The 21,973-nt window shown below is 48.3% G+C and overlaps 1 protein-coding gene across 2 annotated transcripts in view; it reads left to right on the top strand.

Annotated features, from left to right (window-relative positions):
* The first annotated feature begins 10,550 nt into the window (after positions 1-10,550).
* The window catches only part of LOXL2 (lysyl oxidase like 2), an 84,570-nt gene continuing 73,147 nt past the window's right edge, over positions 10,551-21,973 (top strand). The window contains exon 1 of one of the 2 annotated variants that reach the window (XM_073232686.1): positions 10,551-10,719. The gene's annotated coding sequence lies outside the window, so the exon portion shown is untranslated. The remainder of the gene's footprint in view (positions 10,720-21,973) is intronic. The other variant, XM_073232685.1, reaches the window with a different exon arrangement.

Raw genomic sequence — 21,973 nt, 5'->3', positions numbered from 1 at the left:
CAGCCTGGGCAGCTTGGCACCTGCTCCTCAGGGCCCCTGGCCTCAGACAATCCATCCATTTTTCCCCACAAATATTTATTAAGTCAAGCACCGTTGTAGGTACTCAGTATAGCAATAAAAGCTTAGGGAAAAAAAATTAAGAATGCAAGCTCTGCCTCCTATGGAGCTTACATTTCAGTGGAAAAGAAAATAAATGAACAATGCATATAGTATGCTGGACGGTTTAAGGGCTAAATGGACAAATATAAAGCAGAGGAGGTGAATAGGCAATGCCAGATGGGCGGGGGGTTAGCAGTTAAAATAGTACAGTCAAGAAAGTTCTTCCAGAGCAGCTGGCACTGGAGCAGTCTTGAAGGAGGTAAGGGAGGAACCCAGAGGAGATCCCAGGAAAGAGTTCCAGCAGGAGGGAACCTGTGCAAAGGCCCTGGGGCAGGACCAGCCTGGGGTTTTGGAGGAACAGCGGGGAGGGGTGAGGCAGGAGCAAAGTAATCCAAGGGGAGCGGTGCCAGAGAGGCACAGGGCTGGGGGAGGAGGTGTTAGAGTTTCTGGGCTATTGGAAGAACAATGGCACCACAAGGGGCAGATCAGAGAAGCTACAGAATCTGACCTGTATTTTAAAAGCATAACCCCAGCTGTGGGCTTGAAAATCAACTGTTGGAGCATAGGCAGACCTGAAGTGACTGGGGCTATTTTAACCACTCAAATGAGGGGCGACACAAAGGGGAGGTGAGGGGCGCTTGGAGTCTGCAGCTCCTGTGAAGCAGAGCCGACAAGATTTGTAGTGAATCTGGGAGTTAAAAGGAAAGGACTCAGAGAGCAGGAAGGGCGGCCTTACCCTTTCTGATGTGGGCAGATGTGGAGGAGAGGAGAGTATCCGGAGTGTGGCTGGGGACATACCACAGTTGAGGTGTCACATAGCTACCCCGTGGTGCCGTTGAGCATAGAGTTGGGCGCAGGTGTCTGAAGAGCTTTGCAGAGGCCAAGCTAAGACGTATTTGGGAATTGGCAGCATATAGACGTAGCTAAAGTCAGGAGGCTGGGTGGGGTCGCCCACACTGAGCCCTGGAGCCCTCTGACATTTAGAGGTCCAGGAGAGAGAGGCAGGGAAGTCATTTCCTTTTTTTTTTTTTTTAAAGGAGAGTGTTTACCTTTAGGGCAGGGAAGCAGTTTTGGGAAGGAGCATGTGTGTTTCGGGGATGTTTCTGGAATGCCAGTAATATCCTCATTCCTGAGCTGGATGGTAATAATATGGGTGTTGCTCTACATTAGTTCACTGTGCCCATATTTATGCTTCATGCACTTCTGTGTATATAGGCTATGTTTTATCATTTTAAAATGATAGATGAGATAGATAGACAGGTAGATATTGGGTAGAAGAGGAAAAACCAGGAAAATGAGACTGAAGGGCCAGAAATTATTTATGTTGAGCCACAGTGAGCTGCACATTTAAAAAATTTACTACAGCTGCAGGGATCCTTAAAGGAAAATAATTCCAGTTTCCAAGGTAGAGGCTGTGCAGAGAAGGGGGCTGTGCTTGGAGAGGGAGGCTAAGTTGGCTTGTGTATTCCAGCTGTGGTCTCCTAGCAACCAAGGGGCTGGGAGCTGGGGATGGGCCTCGGACTATACTGATTTTCTTGGGTTGCCTCTCTCCTCATAATCACACCTAATAATGCAGCAAATTTCCCTCTTTAGAGCACATGCACATTTAATTTCTTTTGCTTCTCAATAGGTCTATGTGAAAGATGAGAAAGATAACAAGTATTTCTCTATCTATAAGAAAGAATACCAAGTTTCAGAGAAAATGAAACAATGCCATTTTTATAGCTAGGAGGGCCTTTGTTATTTAATTCGACCCCCAGTTCCTGAGGAGAAACCTGGGACAGGAACTCACGTTGCCTGACTCCTGGAGCTCTCCACGATGCAGGGCCCAGCATTCTGCAGAATGTGGCTCTGGCTGTTCTGGTGTATCACAGCTCCAGAGAATGAGAATAAAAAGGAAAATAAGATCTTAGTTTTACTATGAAAGTAGTTTGATTTTTGGCCCCCCAGGAAGGGTCTTGGTAACACCCACCCCTCCGCCGCCGCCATCCCAGACCCACGCCCTGGACCACACTTTGAGAGGCACTGCCAGCCCAGAGTATTAGGGGTCAAGTGAGCAATGGGTGGTCACCTGGAACAGACCCAGGGCAGTAGCTGAGGGAAGGGCACGCTGGGGAGACAAGACAATTCACACATCTCATAAGGTGCCTTAATTTAAGAGGCGAATCCCTTTGGTGGGCAGGCAGTGGGGCTCAGGGAGTGAGCCCGTGCGTAAGGTGGGGAGGGGACAAAGAGGCACAGCCCTCCGGGTTACAATGTCGCCAGTCGCTGCTGTGGCCAGGAGGCCTGGGAAGGAAGCACCACTGTGCGCTTCTCTTAGTCAGCTCAGGCTGCCGAAACACAGTATCTCGGCCCGGAGGCTTAAACAACTGACATTATTTCTCAGAGCTCTGGATGCTGGAAGTCCCAGATCAGGGTGCCAGCAGATTTGGTGGCAGGTGACAGCCTGCTGCCCACTTGCATGCAGACGGGCACCTCTTGCTGTGTCCTCACATGGAGGCAGGGAGGACTGAGAAGCTCTGATCTCTCTTCCTCCTCTTCTTATAAAGCCAGAAAGTCTATGTGAGGCCTGTGAGGCCCCCACCCTCCAGGCCTCACCTACCCTTACTTCTGGAAGCCCACACCCAATACCGCCACCCTGCGGGGTGAGGCTTCGGCGTATGAACAGAGGAGCACAGGTCCGTTCACAGCAGCACTCCTGCCAGTTTGGTGACCAGCCCTGCTGGGGTTTGGGGACATTTTTCTGAACCATGGCTTCCTCTGAACCTCCCATCCTGTAGGCTTGTCCTGGGCCTTCTACCCGAGGAGTGGGGGTTGGCGGGCAGAGCTAGATTTGCACCCCCTCTTCCTCCCCTAGGGCGCCGAACTGGGTCTGGGCACGCAGAAGCCTCATAAACGCCAGTGGCTGGAAGGGAACAGAGTCAGGCTGTGTCCTCAGCCAGCCCTGAGTGACCTGGGCAGGCTGCTCAAATGCTTTCTGGGAGACAGCACGGCTGTGCTGGGCTGTGGCCTGGAGCGAGGGCCCTGCCAGATGCCAACGCACTGTGCTGCAGAAAAGCTCCCATTTTTGTCTGGCACGTCCCCGCCCGCCCTCCCTGTTTTAGCTGCATCTTTGAGACGAGGTGGTCAAAGCTGGCAGAAGCCAGGTGTCTGGGAATGAGATTTGGACCAGGTTTTTGGTTTGATTTTTACTTTTTTTCCTCTAAATGACTCAGCTAGGTGAACATCTCCCTCTTCTCTCAGCAGGAGACTTTCTTGGTGGAGGGGTAAATGGAAAGTGAGGGCAGCAGCAAAATTATAATGTGGCTGCAGCTCGACTTCACCAACCTGCCACCCTACATTCTGAGCTTTTGCCAAATTTCCGGGGTCCACACCATGCCTGGCCACATCCCACCTGCTCCCAGTTGTCCTGGGACTCCTCCTTGCGCAAGGAGAAGCTGCTTTCCCAGGTCTGTGTCTTTCTCTTGCTGCTCTCACCCGGCCCAGCCTGGAATGCATTGCCCCTTCTTCCCTGCCTGTCTAGTTCTTACCCTCCTCTCAGCCCCCCAACCCATGCACACCCCCAGACTCATACACCCCAGCCCCACCCCAAGACTCTCCAGTCCTTCTGATCTCTGCTTTCTGTATGATGCCAGGCATTTTGCACTGAATCTCATACTGTTTTGTCTTGTTTCTTAATTTCTGTGTGATCTTCTCTCCAAAATCACAATGTAAGCCCCTTCAAGACTGCGTCAAGTTTTATTTATTTCTAGAACCCATCCCACTCCTCAATCCAATCCTTTATGCTCACATCCATGTGCACACACGTGCACACACACACACACACACGGAGACAGGGAGGTATGATGATACTCTGAGTGCTTGGTGAAAAATGTTCAGAAAATACGAAGATAAACTACAGACTGGAGGAGAATTTTTGTAAAACACGTATCTGATAATGGACGGTGTGCATAATATACAAAGAACTCAACATTTAGCAATAAGGAGACAAACAACCTAATTAATAAATGGAGAAAATATCTGAAAAGATACCTCACCAAAAAAGATATACAGATGGCATATAAGTAAATGAAAAAACACTCCACATCATATGCCATCAGGGAAATGCAAATTAAAACAACAAGACACCACTACAAACATATCAGAAGATCAAAATCCAGCACACGGGCAACATCAAACACGGGTGAGGATATGCAACAGCAGAAACACTCTTGCTGGTGGGAATGCAAAATAGCACAGCCTCTTTGGAAGACAGCTTGGCAGTTTCTTACAAAACTAAACATATTCTTTTTTTCCCCACAATTACTCTGCATATGTGACTCTTCGCACGTTTTTATTGCAGTAAAATAGACATCATGTAACATTATCATCTTAATTGTTTTTAAGTACACAGTTCAATGGTATTAAATACATTCATAATGTGCAATCCCCACCACCTTCCATCTCCATAACTCTCTATGGTATTTCATACTCCATCTCCTTCATGTAAAATTGAAATTCTGTCCCCATTAAATAATAGCTCCCGAGTCCCCCTCCTGCTAGCCCCTGGAAACCACCATTCCACTTTTTGTTTCTATGACTTTGCAACTCGAAGTACCTCATATAAATGCAATCACACAGTGTTTGTCCTTTCATGACTGGCTTATTTCAGTTAGCATAATGTCCTCAAGGTTTATGCATGTTGTAGCCTATGCCAGAATTTATTTTCTTTTTAGGGCTGCATGATATTCCATTGTATGTATATACCACTTAAACTAAACATACTCTTACCATTTGATCCAGCAGTTATGCTCCTTGGTATTTACACCAAAGAGTTGAAAACTCATGTTCACACAAAAACCTGCATACACATGTTTATAGCAGCTCCATTCATAATTGCCAAACTTGGAAACAATCAAGATGTCCTTTAGTAGGTGAGTGGGTAAATAAACTATGGTACATCCATACAATGGAATATTACTGAGCAATAAAAAGTGAACTACCAACCCATAAAAATATATAGAAGAAACTTAACCACATATTATTAAGTGAAAGAAGCTACTCTGAAAAAGTTACATACTATAATAACATTCTGAAGAAGGCAAAACTATAGAGACAGAAAAAGGATCAGTGATTGCTAAGGGATGTGGAGATGGAAGGATGAATAGATGGATCACAGAGGATTTTTTGGGTAGTGTAACTATTCTGTACAATACTGTAATGGTAGATACATGTCATTATCCATTTGTCAAAATCTATAGAATGTACAATACAAAGTGAACCCTAATGTAAACTATGGACTTTAGTTAATAAAAATGTATCAATATTGTTTCCCAATTGTAACAAATGTACCACTTTGACCAAGTGTTAATAATAGGGAAACTCACTGTACTGTGTGAAGTGGGACATATGGAAGCTCTCTGTATTTTCAGCTCAATTTTCCCATAAACCAAACACTGCTCTAAAAAAAAAAATAGTAACTAGAAAAAATTTGGTCAACTTAAACTGACATTTACACCTTCATGTGAATTGTTTTAAAACTAGCTGGCCCTGGCTGTGTGCCAGATACTGTGCTCATGTGTGAACTCATGTCAGCTTTACAAGAATTCCGTGGGTATCTCAGCACTTTACAGGTGAGGAAACTGAGGCCCAGAGAATCTAAACGAGCTGCTCATTTCATGTGTGGTAAGAGTTGGAGTCAGGCTTCCAATCCAGGCAGTACTGCTCCAGCTACTGTTCTCTTAACTACACCTCCCCTAAGTTGCCCCTCCTCAAACTGCTTTCATTTTAAAAGAAATGGGGCAAGGGGACAAAGGACTACATCTTAAATAACATTTATTCTGGAATAACTTTCATAAAATAAGATTCATCCATTTTAAGTGTTCAGTTTCATGGATCTTGGAAAAATGCATATACCAAAGTAAACACCAACACAATCAAGACCTCAGTCATTTCCATCACTCCAGAAGGTCCCCTCATGCCCTTATCAGGCAAACCCCATGCTTACCTTAAGCCACCACTCATCTGCTTTGTCACTGCAGTTTAGTTTTGACTTTTCTAGAGTTTCATATATAAGTGGAATCGTACACATGTTACTCTTTTGTGGCTGGATATTTTTGTTTTTTGTTCTGACTCAGCACAGTGTTTTTGAGATTCATCCATACTGCTGCATGTATCAGGAGTTTATCATAGGGGGCCTTTTCTCATAGGAGAATTTCTAATGCAGGATTTCAGGCACAGCACCCCTGAGGAGATTGTTAGAAAGGCCCCTCAAACTGTACCCTATCCTGAAGAAAGCAGGGCACGGCAATCCTTTACATTCTGCAAAGAAGAAAACTAAGTCTAGAAAAGGAGAAGTCCATTTTCTATGACTAGCCTGACATTTCTCTCCGGAGCTCTGACTGGCAGCCACTGGGATAACTTTCTGTGCTTGCAGCCCATTTGGGGCCCAGGTTAACCTGACATTGCCCAGGACCGCTCCTGTTTTGCAGCCTAACCAGGATAGCCCCTTGGGCACAGAAACTGAGAGTCCACCTTGCGCAAACATGCTGTTACGATGATTAATATAAAGTGAGAAAAGGCAAAAGAAAGGGATGGGTGAAGCTTTGCCCGTTGTGTGTGACAAAGAGTGATTATACATCCTAGGAAATAGGTTATGTGAAGGCGATGATACTTTTAAAATATGAAACCTGATGTTTCCTGGAGAAAAGATGGGGAATCCTAACCCCTCCTGATGTACACAAACGTGCTCTCAGCAGCATGGTTATTCTCCTAGGGGCTAGAAAACCTCCATCTGGATTTGGTTTCGGTGCTGCTGCTCACCTTCGTGGGGGGAACATGATCTGACACAGCTCTCTGGGTCTCTAGTTCCACATCTATAAAGGAGATGGTCCAACCAAATGTTCTGTAAAACTCGACGGTTTTAATGACGACCCTGAAGTGGGAGGGCCAACGCTGTGCGAGACGTTAACCACTAGGGGGCGCTGTCACCTAGAGGAAGCTGGAGTTCGCCCAAACAGTCTTTCCTATGGTGTCCACACCCATTAAAAGGGGTGTGATACACTACACGTTTCCGACTCTGAGAAAGCCAGCTTGTAGGGCTTGCAAGATACGTAGACAACGCACTGGCATATGTGACATATTTGACCAACCTGACCCCTTTAACCACAACTCCCCACCCCCACGCCCAGGGCCAAGCCAGACCAGCACCCCGCCCCTTGACAGACATTTCCAAGTCACTCTGCTGGATGGCTGAACCAGTACTTGGTGGTTGATCGGTTCCCCTTTCAATTTAACAAGCAGCATATTGGAACCTTTTCTTCAGTTCCACTGATGTAAACTGCTAGTCCTTCCATTCTTATTAGTATGGGTAATCATTAATAGTACTGACTACAATTACTTTGATTTTAATCATGAGTTATAGGTTTTCTAGTGTCTTTGGTTCAACTGATGGCCCATGATGTGTGCAAGCACACTGCTGGCTCACAAGGTGGCTGCAGAGGCCAATGCAAGGTGGACTCGCGGTTTCTGGGCTTACCACAGCCTTCCAGGAGAGAGAAACAATACATGAACAGCTCTAACACAAGCAGAAAGCCATACAGAGCTCACGAAGCATATAAGTGAAGTGCTGTGGAGCCGGGAGGACACTGGGGTCTTCCACCCCAAACGTCCACACAGCCGGTCACTCCTCTTGAGCCTCTGTCTATGCCACCCCGTCAGATGGGCTCCCCTGGATGAAACACCAGGCTTCCCTCACCGTCTACCCCCTCGCTCAGCTCAGTTTCCTCCACGGCACCTGCCCCACCTGCTCCCTTATTTCGTTGTTCTTTCTGTCAGTCTGTCTTGTCATCTCCACATTGCCCAGTACACCGCAGGAGAGCACAGACTGCAGAGAACATTCCCCTGGCCTCTGCTGCCCCAGGCTGTGCTCCCTGTGGTATGCCCAGGCTGTCAGGAAGGGGTTTCGGCAACAGAGCTCAAGAGCCAAAAAAAAGAGAACTCAAGTCATCCCATCCTGGGAACGTATCCTAAGAAAGTAATTGCCGCGGCCCCTGCCCCTCAGGGGGGCAGGAGAGCGTTGTCTGTGCTGCTGTGTGGGCTCCCAGCTCCGCTCACACAGGGAGTCTGCAGTGGCGCTGTGCCCTCCTCCCCGCAGCCCGGCAGCAGTGCCGGAGCAGATACCAGACAGCACTTCATGGTTCAATATCGCATGGCAGGGATGTTCTTTAAATACTTTCCCAGTGATAATTGTCATGGTATAATTTACACTAGCAAAAATTGGTAACTTAAACTCTTAACAGTAGAGAAATGACACCATAGAACATGGTAGTTTTAGACACTGCAATAGTTTAAAACCATTAAAAGGTACATTGAAAAACGCACACACAAAAATAATATAGTTTTAAAAAACCTAGGTAAAGAAACTGTATCTACAACTTGGTTTTAAAGCTATCCTGAAGGAAATACTCCGAAAAGTTAGATGCTTATCTCTGGGAGATAGGACACCAGGGTGATAAGTTTCTTCATTGTACTTTATCATATTTTCTGAATATTCCACAAGGTGTTTGCTTGGTTTTTTTTCACCATCAGGCAAAACAATGTTTACAGAATTAGCTTCCTTTCAGTTTATACCTTTTTGGTTAATGCTTTAGCAGGTAGGGCAGGACTGAAAGTGGAGGTCTCAGAGAAAAGGGTAAGAGGAGGGGAGAGAGCTCGGCTGAACTGCTGTCTTCAGGCACCGTGCAGGGTGTCCACTGTGGCAGCTGAGTGGGCTGTCAAAGAGCTAGGCACTGCTGGGAAGACAAAGCCAGGCAGTGGTATGTGCAACGCTGTGAAACAGCAGGCATGGAGAACAGCAGGCAGGGCCTATGGGGGACAGGAGAGCGGGGGGCTGGAGGTAGTCGGCTGGAAATGTTCTGTCAGCCGCATCCTGAGGGCCCTGGAACTAGGAATTTTTATTGATAGTTGTAGTTTAATATGCACTTGTAAGAAATAATAGAGATGTCCTGTGTACACTTTGCCCACTTTGGTTGACATTGTGCAAAATTAAAGGACTCAATCACAATCAGGATAGTGGCATTGATACAATCCACTGATCTTATTCAGATTTCCCGTTTTACTTGTACTTGTGTATGTTTGTGTTACGTTCTATACAATTTTACGTCCCACATAGGTTCTGGCATCCACCCCCCGACCATCAAGATTCTGAAAAGTTCCCGCACCACAGGGACTCCTGCTGCCCCTCTGGGAGCACACCCACCTCCCTCCTGCCACCCCCTCCACTGCCCCCAGGACCATGGGCCTGATTCAGCATGCAGGCTAGGGAAGAGGGCCCAAGAAGACCCCATTTCTCCTGGCAGAGCTTACAGGAGTTGGGGTGGGCTGTGCATGTGGGGCTTGCAAGGTTAGCTGTGGCTCTGGGAAGGTCCAGAGGGCCAAGGGAAATGTCCTGGAGACCAGTGGATTTACACACCCAGCAGTGAGGACAGAAGTCTGAGCCAGAGGTGATTTCCTGGGTTTTCTAGGGAGGAAGTGGTGTGGGAGGGGAGCCCTGAGGAAGGATGCCAGAGGGGGACGCCACAGTAATGCTACCTCTGCAACTGCAGACAGTGCCCTCAGGGTTGTGCCTGCTCAGAGGCCCCCAGACCAGTGCCCGGTTGTGCAGCGGGCTACTTCTTGCCCCGCCAAGCCTTGCTCTTACTTCGGGATCCCTGGGAATCCGCACAGAGGGGTCCCCCAACATATGACTACCTTGCTTTGCTCAGTATGGGCCTCAGAGCAGGGCATGGAATGTCCACCTGCACAGTATGTTCCCTGTGTCCGCGTCCCGCTCAGTCCCCCAAGGGCAGGGCTTGTTAATCCCCGGCCTGCCATGCAGGGCAGGGCCTCCGAGATCACTGAATCCAAAGCCTTTCATTGCAAAGGAGAAAACTGATTCGCAGAGGAGAGGAAGGCCTGGTGAAGGCCATAGACGTGATCTGCTGTAAGAAAGGGGGCTGTTGGTTCCACGTTCAGAATCTGCTGTCAGCATGGAGGAGAAACACAGGCGGGGTATTGGAAAGTGTCTGAAGTCTTTCCATCATCAGTTTTTACTGAGCGTCTACTAGGTGCCAGGCGGTGCTGGGCTCTCTGAGTGCGGAGATGGGTGAGGCACGGCCCCCCCCCCGTGCTGGTGGCTAGGACACCCAGGGGTTAAATTCCGGGAGTTAGGCGGGGGTTTGCGGGGGGAGAGGAGGGGAAGTACCCGAGGAAGAGCCCCCTCCCTGGCTTCCCAGGCTCGGAAACCGGGCGCGAGGAGCCGAGGAGGGCCGCCCCTCGGGCGCGCCGCCGCCCCGGCACAGCCCCCTCTGGCTCGGGAGTGGCCGCTCTCGGGTTACAACAAAAGGGGCTGGCGGCCGGCCTGCGACGGGGGCGTCCTTCAGGGAAAGGGGTGGGTCCGGGGAGGGGTTTGCCATCCGACTCCCGTTAAAAGTACCGGGAGAAGCGCAAAGGAGGGACTCCGACGCTCCCGGTACGCGGCGCTCGCCCCGTCCACCCGGCTCGCCCCTCTGCTCGGGAAAGGGGCTCAGCGGCGACGCGCGCGGAGAGGGGCCGCTGTGGAAAGTCCGGCCCAGCCGAGCCAGGGCGGACGCCTGCGGCAGGGTAAGTGCGCTGCCTGCGCCTCCGCCTCGCGCAGCCGTGCGTGGGAAAGCGGGGGCTCCGCGCGGGCTCTCCGGGCTCTGCTCGCCGCGGGGCCGCCTCTCCGCGGAGGGCGTGGGGGTGGGTGGGGCGCAGAGCTCGAGGGCTTCTTGCTCCGAAAGCTCGACGACATGCAAGCTAACGGTTCCCCTCCCGACTCGCGCGAACCCACCCAGTCCCACCTCGCCTGAGCCGGGGAAGGCGACGCAGCCGGCGCGCCCCGGGACGCAGGACGCTGGGTCCCGCACTTGCCGGGGGCCTGCAGAGGGCCCGACCGAGCCAGGAGAGGCTGGGTGCGCGCTCGGTTATTTAGGTGATTGTAGCAGCGGGGGACCAGGGACCCCGGGGGCTGTGCGCGTGCCCGCAATCCTGGCTTCGGAGGCTGTGGAGCGCGGGGGAAACGCAGGGCGCACGGGGTGTCCCCGGAGCGGTGGCTTTGGGGCTATGGCGCGCACGGCGCTGGAATGGGGTGGGGGTGGGGGCCACCGGGCTATGCCCGGGAGCCCTGGCCCCCACTCAGCGACAGAACAGGGTTCTCTCCCCAGCTTGCGGTACAGGCCGGGCCTGAGCGCCAGAGCTCTGTGAGGCTTGTGGGAGGAGAGGCGCGGTCCACACGCCAGATATTCACTTCAAGCGCCCCGGCTCGTCCAGGGACCGGGAAGCCTCTCCCGCTGGGATTACAGAGAGGCCCTGGAGTAGGAAAGAAGCAGCGCAGGCGAGTCCACGGGTCGTGCCCCGCAGTGGCGCTCATGCTGGTCCAGTGCAACTTTTACGCAGACGCTTTGGCCAGTACACTCCCCCAGCCCGGGCCCTCCGCCCCCCAAATCTGGGAACCTTCTGGTGTAGCTGCTTGCCCAAGGTGTGGCTGTAAATCAGCACTGGAGCGAACAGAAACGATTTGGAGGAAACAAGCAGATTCCTTCCCCTCCATCACCCCCCACCCTGCCCGGGGAGACCACCAAAAACCAGCGTGGGTGGAGTGAGGGGACTGCGCCGCTCACCAAGTCCTGATGAGAGGAGAGAGATGCATGAAAGTCAGAAACTTTCCCCAAATTAACTTCGTCTCCTAAAATCTTTGAACTACGGGAATCTTAAAATCAGTCCGATCATTTCTTTTTGCAGAGCAGAAAGTGCTGCAACTCGAGGCTCCTGGGTTACCTGGAATGGGGATTCGACTCCATTTGCATTACTCCAGGTCCCTGTACCACCGCCAGCCGGTCTGCCCTGGAGCCCCAAAATACCATTTGCACCCTTGGTGGAATTATTTATTTATTTATGGTGTACTGTGTACTTAAACGTCAGCGATAGGGCTTAAGACTAAGGCCAAGGCGTTCATTTCCCTGGCGGTTCCCAGATGAAGGATTAGCTCACTGGACCCTGTCCTACCTAAATTACTCATCTCCCTTTGTCCTGTTCCCCTTTCTGGTCTCTGGTTCCTGTCCTTGGAATGAGCATCAAGCAAAGTGCATGCATCCCATGGGCCCCTAGTGGCTCTTAGGGCTCCAGGGGACTGAGCAGTGTGTGTGTGTGTGCGCGCGCGCACTCACGCACATCTGTTTGTCTCCCTGTGACTTTGTGTTAAAAACTGACTTGGTCCAAGGTCATATAGCCGTGAAGTGGCAAAGCTGGTTAAGAAACCTAGGTCTGAAGACAGAGCACTCCCTTGACGTTACAGGATGGCTGACATTTTGATGCATGGCTGACAGGAGGTTCTGGGAGGTTGCATCCAGCTGTCTTCCCTTCCATCTGGGCTCCTTGCCTGGCCTCTTCCCAAGCCCTTGTCTCTGACCTCCGGATGACCAGTGTGGAAGGGCCTTGGGAAGGAAACATTTTCTGAGCCCTGCAGATGACCTTCGGAGAAGCTTTCCGTTGCCCCAGAAAATTCTGTATTGCTTATTTAAAATTTATTTTTTATTCTGAAAAACTTCAAATCTAAACAAAAGTAGGGGGAAAGCCCCTTATACTTCTCACCCAGCTTCAACAGTTACTGACATTTTGCCACATTTGCTTTATCTGTTCCACTTCGCTCTTGTTTTCTATGAAATATTTTAAAGCAAATCCCAGACATCAAATCATCTCATCCCTACGTATTTTATTGTGATCTCTAAAGATACTAAATAGCCATTATTCCATTATTATACCTAAGAAAATGAACAAAAGATAGTTCTTTATCATGTAATCCCCAACCTATATTTAAAATTTTCCCAGTTTTCTCCAATATGTCTTTGGAAAGTTCACCTGTTCTGTTGACTGTTGTAATTTATGTTCCTTTTGTATGTCGTTCCTCTGAAGCCCCCTTTCCATGCATTGTGTCATTTGATTCTTTCAATGTCCCTCTAAAGAGTGAGGTAGACACTGAATTCACTTCCCAGCTGAGGAAGCTGGCAAACAGATAAGCTGTCCAGACAGCACAGCTGGCGCTTTTTGGCTGGCTGGAGTCCTGACCTGACCTGGCTTCCTCACGCCTGGGCCGTGGTGCTTCAGCTGCTCAGTGCCACTCACAGAACACCAGCTGTTCTCTGACTCATTCATTTTGGCCATGGCTTCCTCCTGGGCTTATCACTGCCCACACACCTGCTATCAGAAATTGCCATGTAAATGTTTACTACATAGCCATTTGGCACTTAAGAAATCAGCTGCGAAGTCAAGAGACCTGGGTTTCTTTCCCAACTTACTGTCACCTGTGGAGGGTTCGGGTGGCCCTCTCTGAATAAGGACACGCCATCCACCTGGCTCCTGGGTCTGAAAGTAGGATGGGTGGTATGATCATAGCTGGAATTCTGGGAAGAGACAAAGGCCCCAGAAAGAAATATTACTGAGAACAATTACGTCTCCTTGATTGTCACCCAAGTATGTTGGCAGCTGGCATCTTCAGTCAGAGTCTCCTAAATTCTATGACAGAGAAGACGCTTTGCTCTGAAGTCTCTCATTTATGGACAACTTCATTTATTCTGCCTTTGGTGAGGATACAGAACACCAGAACTTTGTACTTTTAGCATTTTTGCTACTTGTGTTCCCTTTGAAATGGGTGTAAAGACATTACTGTTTACATCTTATTAATGAGACTCATGAATTGGAATTCTTCCTTGGCTGGCAGCGTGGGAAAATGGAATCTCTTATTTCTAGACTCCTACTTTTCTGCTCTTACATTCATTGCCCTGAAGTAGACATTGAATGAACAGACTTTCCATAAAACAGCCTCTTAGGGAAAGAGAAACTGGTTGCTCCAACCCCATTATCCAACTGTAGGAACTCAAAAGGGTCAAAGCATTTACTTTGCACACCATCTTCCAGCAGCCATGAAATCTCTCCCTGCTGGCTGACAGGCTGTCTCTATGGGGTAGAACTTCTAGATGATTCCATGGCAGCGGCTGCAGTTGCTTCCTTCCTTCCTTCCTTCAACAGTTTTGGGACATTAGAAGATACAGTTCCTCGGTCCAGGGGCTGCCTGGGTTCAGAAGAACAGCTCCAAATTACAGTCATCCATTCTCTCTGGAGAAAGGCCTGGATGGTCAGTCTGTTTGGCAGTGTCACCAGGGCCCCCTGCACTCCAGACCCTAGGTGGGCCAGGAGGAGGCCTCGGATGAAGTGGCCGCAGCCTGCCCTGCTCAGGGCCCACTGAACCAGCAGGACTAGCAGTTGTGGCCAGGAAAGGGAGAGCCAAGCAGATGTCTGCAGAGGCTCATCCCCAGCACTGCCCTGCTTATCCTCGGTCTCTGGCCACGTCTAGGTGGAAGCGAGCCTGCAGACCTTCTCATCCTAGTACTTTCAGCTGCCCTCCTGCTGTCCTGCCTGGCACGGGCTCTGCAGGGAACACAACCTGACCAGGTGTGCTGGCCAGTCTCCTCCCCCAGCCCATGTCTGAGAGGTCTGTGGGCACCACCTGTTTGGACTAGCCACTTGTTGGAAGGTGATAATGCATGATGGTGATGGGTTAGATAAGATTTCTGCCCAGAGTTTTTAAAATTTCTGCACTTCCCTTGGCAAAAACAGTAAGCCCAGGCAAGTTGTGTGCACCCGAAACTGAGCAGGTAATGAGGATGTGATTCGGTTCTCAGCTCGTAAGTTCTGCTTGCCTAAGGCTCTTCGATCCCTTCACTTGGAATAACTTTAGTATTATATTATAATGTCATATGTGCAGGGAGATACAGTTTCCTTTCGTTTTTTCATTGTCAGAATCTCTGGCAGACCAGCAGGCAGAGCTGGCCCTGTGCATGTCCTGGGGCAGCAGCTCCATACACCCTCCTTGGTGTGTCAGCAGCATAATGCTAAGAATATCTTCTGAGAAAATAATGCTGCTTGCCTGTAAGGCCTATGCCCTATAAGAAGATAACAAATAGGTGACTTGTGAACAGCTTGATTTGCTCAGGTTCTTTATACTGTCCTTCTTGAGCGTGGATCCGTGAACTTCTGCCCCCAGCCGTGTCCTGGGGCACCACTGATATACTGGAATAAACACAGCACCACTTCCCAGAGTGCCTGCATGACTCAAAGATCTAGTAAGATTGGCCTTTTTCTAAATATTTCTAAAACAAATACAAGTATAAAATTGAGCCAAGTACATTTTTAAAGTAATTGCATCCCCCACCCCCACCCCAAAAACAGAGTACCGAGGTAAAATGGCACCAATCCTAAGCACTACCTGAAAGAACTTTGGTTTTGTTTATTGTAGTAAAATATACATAAACATAACACCAACTTAAATGTTTGCAGTGCACAGGTCAAGTGGCATGAAGTGCATTCACATTGTTGTGCAGCCATCACCACCATCCATCTCTGAAGTTTTTCATCTTCCAGAACTGAAACTCTATCCTCATTAAGCACTAACTCCCCCACTCTCCCATCACCCAGCCCCTGGCAACCCCCATTCTACTTTTTGTCTCTGTGAATCTGGGGACCTCAAATAAGTGGAATTATACAGTATTTATCATTTTTTGACATGCTTAGTTCACCGAACAAATTAGTCTCCAGGTTCATCCACACTGTAGCAGGTGTCAGCATTTCCTTCCTTTTTAAGGCTGAATAATATTCCAGTGTATTGCTACACCACATTTTATTTATCCATTTATTCGCTGATGGACACTTGGGCTGCTTCCACCTTTTAGCTATTGAGAATGATGCTGCCATGGACGTGCGTGTACAAATACCTGCTCTTGATGAACTTTTACAAAACGAATATGCCCTTGAACTACCACCTAGATTTAGAATAGAATGTATCCAGAGTGCATGGACTTAAAGAAAAAAAGGAAATTTCAAATATACTTCCTGCCTGCATACAGCTGCTTCCACTACACCTGAAGGTCTTGGGACTGGATGTTTGCGTTCCTTACCATGAGGCAGTTTAGAAGAGATGTTTGAAAAACACAATTTGTAGTCTGGAAGGCCGTAAGATTAGTTGTGATATTTAAGCAACCTCTTTCTTAAAACATCCAGGGAAGATGGTACAGCATATTTAGGATTTGTAGTTACAGCTCTATTAGGACATCACCACTAAGGCACATTCTTCCAGGCTGTCCCTGGACCAAGGGCATTTACTGCCACCTGAAGAACTCCATTCTCTTTTGCCAGCTTCTGCTGGAGAATGAATTTTGAGTCCTGAGTGGAAAATTCCGTGACCATATCCTGCCTTCCCACCTTCCTTCTCTTTCTCCTTCCCCTCCCACCAGGCCCTTTATCTCTTCTAAACTGAAATGATTCATTATTGACTTTCTGTGTACCAGACACTCTGCCAGTCACTGTAGGAGACACAAAAACAAAAAAGATATGTTATTTGATATATGTTTTTAAAAACAAATCATTAGGCAAGAATACTATTCTGACAATGCTGTGGTGCCCCCCTGTGACAACAGCAGCCTTAGCGCATAGCCAAAGAATGTGCAGCTGGGCTTGTAACGCAGAGGAAGACGACCCACTAGGTTATCTGGAATCTCTCTAGCATGCCCATAACCAATTATAAGAATGAGTTTTAAAAACACATTTAAGCTGCCTTGAATTCAAGTACTCTGTCTAGAGCACTCTGCTAAACATGATGCATTGGGACCATTTTAATAATTAAGAGGAAAACACTAAAATTTAAAGTTGAGTGAACCTCTGTTCATTTTATTTAGCTCATTGATCCATTTTGAATTAATTTTTGTAAATAGTGTGAGGTAAGGGTCCAGACTGTTTCTTTTATATGTGGCTGTCTTGTTATTTCAATGCCATTTTTTGCAAAGACTATTCTTTCCCCATTGAATGGCCTTGGTATCCTTGTCCAAATCAATTGATCATAAAAGCTTATTACCAGACTCTCAGTTCTATTCCACTGATCTAACATCTGGCTCTGTGCTAATACCACACTGTTTTGGTACCTGTTGCTTTGTAGTATGTTTTAAAATCGTGAAGTATGGGTCCTTTTGCTTTGTTCTCCTTTCTCAGAATTGGCATGGCTACTCTGGGTCCCTCACAATTCCATCTGTATTTTAGAATCAGTTTGTCAATTTCCATGAAGAAGTCAGCTGGGATTCCAATAGGGACTGTGATGAATCTGTAGATCAATTTGTATTCTCATCTTAACATATTGTCTCTCAATCTATGAACATAGGATTGTTTTTCTGTTTATTTAGATCTTCTTTATTCACTTCAACAATGTTTTGTAGTTTTCTGAATATAAATTTTACATCCCCTTGTTAAATTTATTCTTGGTTATTTATTCATTTCAATGCTATTGTAAGTGAAATTATTTTCTTATTTTCATTTCTGGATAGTTCTTCAAAAGCATATAGAAACAGATAATTTTTGTATATTGAATTTGTATCCTGTAACCTTGCTCAGCTCTTTTATTAGTTCTAATGGTCTTTAAGTAAATTCCTTCAGAATTTTTAATATACACATTGAGTGGATTCTTGAAGAGTAGTAGGTGTTCGGGAGGGACAGGCGGCATCCTAGAACAGGGAACAGCAAATTCAAAGGCAGAGAAGCATGGAAGCAGGTGTCTTCTGGGAACCACATATGCTCAGGTCAGTGTGGCTAGAGCTCAGGATTGTGGGTTGAAACCAGCATGTGTCATGCTAAAGACAGTGGAGGCATCCCACAGCTGCCAGTGGGAGCCATGCCATGCTTGGAGATGCAGTAAGAATATTTAAATGTTTTCGAAGACTTGTGATCAGCACCAATGACATTGGTAGCTAAGAAAATCTGCCCTTCTCAGTAAGAGCAAGACCTTGAAGGTCTCAGTGTATATGTGGCTACTCTGTGGATGTCATTACCTCCAGGGATGACCAGTGACACAGAACCAGCTGGCACTGTGCAGCCGAGCCTGGCCAGCTTTGGTGATGTGGCGGTTGGTGCCTGCTGTTATTACTCACTGGGTTTCTGGAAGGGAGCCAGTGCTTCTGTGGACAGCAGAATCCAGATCACAGGCTCTTAACAAACTTGAGAACAGCTCTCCTGCTTCCCTCGCTGGGCAGCAGACATTTCCAACAAGCCTGAGGTATGGCTGTGGTCTCTGAACCAGCTGCTCCTTCCTTTGCTGGACCCTGTGGGGTTTAGTTCTCATCTGAGGGGCTCAGGCCTGAAGATTTGACAGGTGACCCAGGTTGCATCACTTGGATGAGAGCTTGGCCTGGAAGCTTCTGGAGACACAGGTGTGCAAAGCCAAGAGTGAGTCCTGCCTTGAAGAGCCCTACCTGAGGCATGAGGGGAGTCTGATGGGAGAGGGGTTGGGAAGCGTCACTTAGGACTGAGCTCAGGAGGTGCCTTCGTGGCCACTTCTAAGGGGCCATCTCTTAGAAAAACTAGTATGTACAACCCCTCCAGCCCAAGGCCCCCTCCACTGCCTACCCAAGCACGCTGCTCTTTGCTACCTGTCTGAGCCCCTCCCTACCTAGTATCTGTGCCCAGGACCAAACCTCAGCACCACCACCCCTAGGAATTTGCACACCGTGGGCTCCATCCTTAACTACATTTCCTCCCCTGTGAACATGACTTGTTTGCAATGATCGGATGGCTTACCAAGTTGGCACTCTGTTCTGGCCCTGGCTTCTGTTCTCCCCTGTCTGTTTTCTACGGACTTCTAATATCTCCTTTAAAGTGACAAACAGAAGTCCAAACCATTTTAGCTACTGATTGTCATCTCTGGGAAACTGTATCTGGAGTGTGTGCGGCCAGAGGTGGGAGGATGGGTAAAACCTGCTACCCAAGTGGTGTGGCCCGTAGGTGATGGGACAACCCTCCTGGAATTTTTCTGGGTTGTTGCTGATTTTATAATCATAATAATCACCATTCATTGAGTACGGATCACTGCTGTGAGCTGGACACTGTTCTGAGCCCTTGATACTTTTCTTTTTCTCCCACCAGTAACTTGGGCCATCCTTTTTTTTTTTTTTTTTAATTTTTTGACCATCAGTGCTATTTTTTAAAATTTATTTTTATTTTATATTGAGGTACATGCAATAAAATGCACAAATCTTAGTGTACAGCTTGATGAACTCTGACATGCATATCCACTTGTGTAACCATCGCCCCAACCAAGACATGAAGCATTCTCACTAATTACTCCCCCTTCACTATTTCACCCATGCCCCCAATGGCACCCACCAGTCCATCCTATTTATGAGTCTATTCTTTGATACTTCTTATGTAACCCTAAGACCCTAAGACCCCTCTCTATCAGCAGAAGGCACATTTGAATCTGAACCACCATATTCTCTTAATTAGTGTTAATTGGCATGTAGTCACGCCATGTCCTCTGCCGCTGCAACGGGATGGCCTTCCGGCAGCAGAACCAGTTGGGTTTTCCCTGCCCCTTTGTGGGCTATGCTGTACAGATAAGATGTGTCTCTTATGGACACTCAATATTTGGCCTTCACTTTCTGATTCAGTCTGAGAGTCTCCAGTAAGCACATTTTAAAGTGTCTGAAGTTGTACTTTCAGCATCCCCTAGAAACAGCCTGGTGCAGAGCCAGAGATGGACTGTGGGGAACCCCAGTCATTCACAACGAATTATTCCTGACAAAGGCCTCTTTCTGGAGGCTGAAAAAATGCAGCTTCCACATGCCTACCTTCTTACCATTTCACTGTGTTCTGAACAGTTCAGCACTGTGGAAGGAAATAGGACTGAACTAGACAGAAATAGACAGGACTCCCCTGGAATTTTAGCCAGGGGCCAAATGGACCAGCTCTGGCCAAGCCTGGTGTCCAAGTCCACATTCTTGTCTGAGGTGGTTCAGAAGGGCCCCTCATCCCCCACCCGCTTCCCTCATTCCCTGAGCACACCCCTTCACCCAAGACAGCCTTCCTCTACAAGGGAATGTGTTTCATGTGGGGCAGGAGCAGCACCTGGACCACAGTGGGGGGGCCTCTCCTCAGTGCCTTCTGAGCCATGAATGAGGACCATTCATCACTCCTGGTAGAGCAGGAGTCCCTGGAGGGGAGGGTCTGATGGAGGGGGTGGCCCCCACCCCACCCCGACCCCAGATCTGCATGCTGACATCAGGCAGGGATGGCACAAAGCATTCTGTCTGGGAGAAAGAATTTGCCTGAGCTCCCCACTACCCAGTTTCAAGGACACTAAGCATGTGCTGTTTGCACCTTGGGCCGCTGCTTCTGGCTGGGGTGGCACGGTTGCTTATGGGACACTTCCCACTGGGGCAGGCAGGCCCATTCTGGGACCTACAGAGCCCAAGATGTGGAGCAAGTGCTGGGAGGAATGAATCATTTCCCTACTTACCAGGGGCCTCCCCAGTGGCAGAACCAGTCACTGCAAAGCTGGGCAGAGTGGGGCCTACTTTAGGAGGGCCCTGTGCCCCAGAGAGCTATGTTGGGGGAGGGGAAGGGGACACAGTTAAGAGGATTAGCTTGTGGGACAGCCATGCTTTTTGCCAAATGCACTAAATGCATTACGTGCAGATAGTGAATAATTTTGACTGCCTATAGAGAGGTGGCAGCATGTCCAGCCCAACCTGCTTGGAGAAGAATGTGCAGGCTGTGTGGGTCCCTGCAGGCAAGGGGCGCTCACAGCCCTTGGGGAAGTTGAGCCAATTCTGGCTTATGTTTGTCAGATATTCCAGGGACCTGGAATCCCAGTATTGTGAAGGGATTCTCTCCCTGTCTCTCCCAGACTTCTGGGGGCACGGTACTTCTTGTCAACAAAGCTTGTACTAGAATCAGCTGTGTGAATGATGTATCCATAAATGGACTGGACCGAATTGAATGTAAAAATGTCATCAACCATTTAGCCAAGAGCCCAGTAAGAAAATATTGAGAGAGAAAATGTACTACTTTCAAATAAGCCGCAGGCACAGCCAACTTTCTTCTGGCATGCACTGGCTCTTACTAGAGTTCATCAAACACTGCAGTCCTTGGGTATCTTGCCTTGACCCTGAGGACGACCCACTTCGGAGCTGAACTGTCTGAATAATTAAGACCATCTGCTGCAACAGTTCCTAGACTTCCTCGGGTGAGGTTAACTCCAAAGCAGGCCTTTCTTTTCTTTCTCTGCGTGCCCGGAGAGGGGCGGGGAAACCTGAGCTTGGTGTATGTGTGAATGAGCTGCAGAAATGTCCTGCAGCCCCGATGGGCTTGTCTGGCAGTATATCCTGGAATTTCCTTGATGAGTGCTCATGTACCCTCACTGGCGCAGACCCCTCTTGGGCTGTCCATGACAATGGAGGTCCTCAAAGGTGAATGCTGTGAATAGATCTGTTGTCTAAAAACTCCAACTGTGGTATCGGACAGATGTCTCCACCAGGTTTTTGGATGTCTTTAGTGAAATAAAAACCTGTGACCAAGAACTGATAAAGCAGGTGTGAAGAAGAGAAGTATGTCTTCCATCCATCCAAATGTCACCGAATGTCCAGAAGGGAAGAGAGAGAATTTACCGTATCTGTTTATGATTAGGTGCCACAAGAGGTAGGCGATGCAGCACACTTCTGTTTGATTTTCTTCCTTTTGTTTTGTTTTATTCAAATTAAAATTCAAGCCTTTCTTTACTTTTGGTTTTAAACCTTTGGATCATGGTACATTACCTAGCAAGCTCAAATCCTTTAACCCAAAGCAGCCTTCTCAAGCAAACTGATCCATGGGCAATGCCAGGTACACTGGAATGTGCTTGTCTCAGCAACAGGGACAAGAATGATTAGGGAATAAAGGTACCAGCTGTGGTACAAATCCCACCTTGATCACTTTTTAGCTGTGTGACTGTAGGAAAATCACAAAGTCTTTCTGCCCCTCATGTCTT

This window comes from Manis javanica, chromosome 3 (genome assembly GCF_040802235.1).
Source record: "Manis javanica isolate MJ-LG chromosome 3, MJ_LKY, whole genome shotgun sequence".
Lineage (NCBI taxonomy): Eukaryota > Metazoa > Chordata > Mammalia > Pholidota > Manidae > Manis > Manis javanica.
This window is presented reverse-complemented; position numbering and strand designations above follow the sequence as displayed.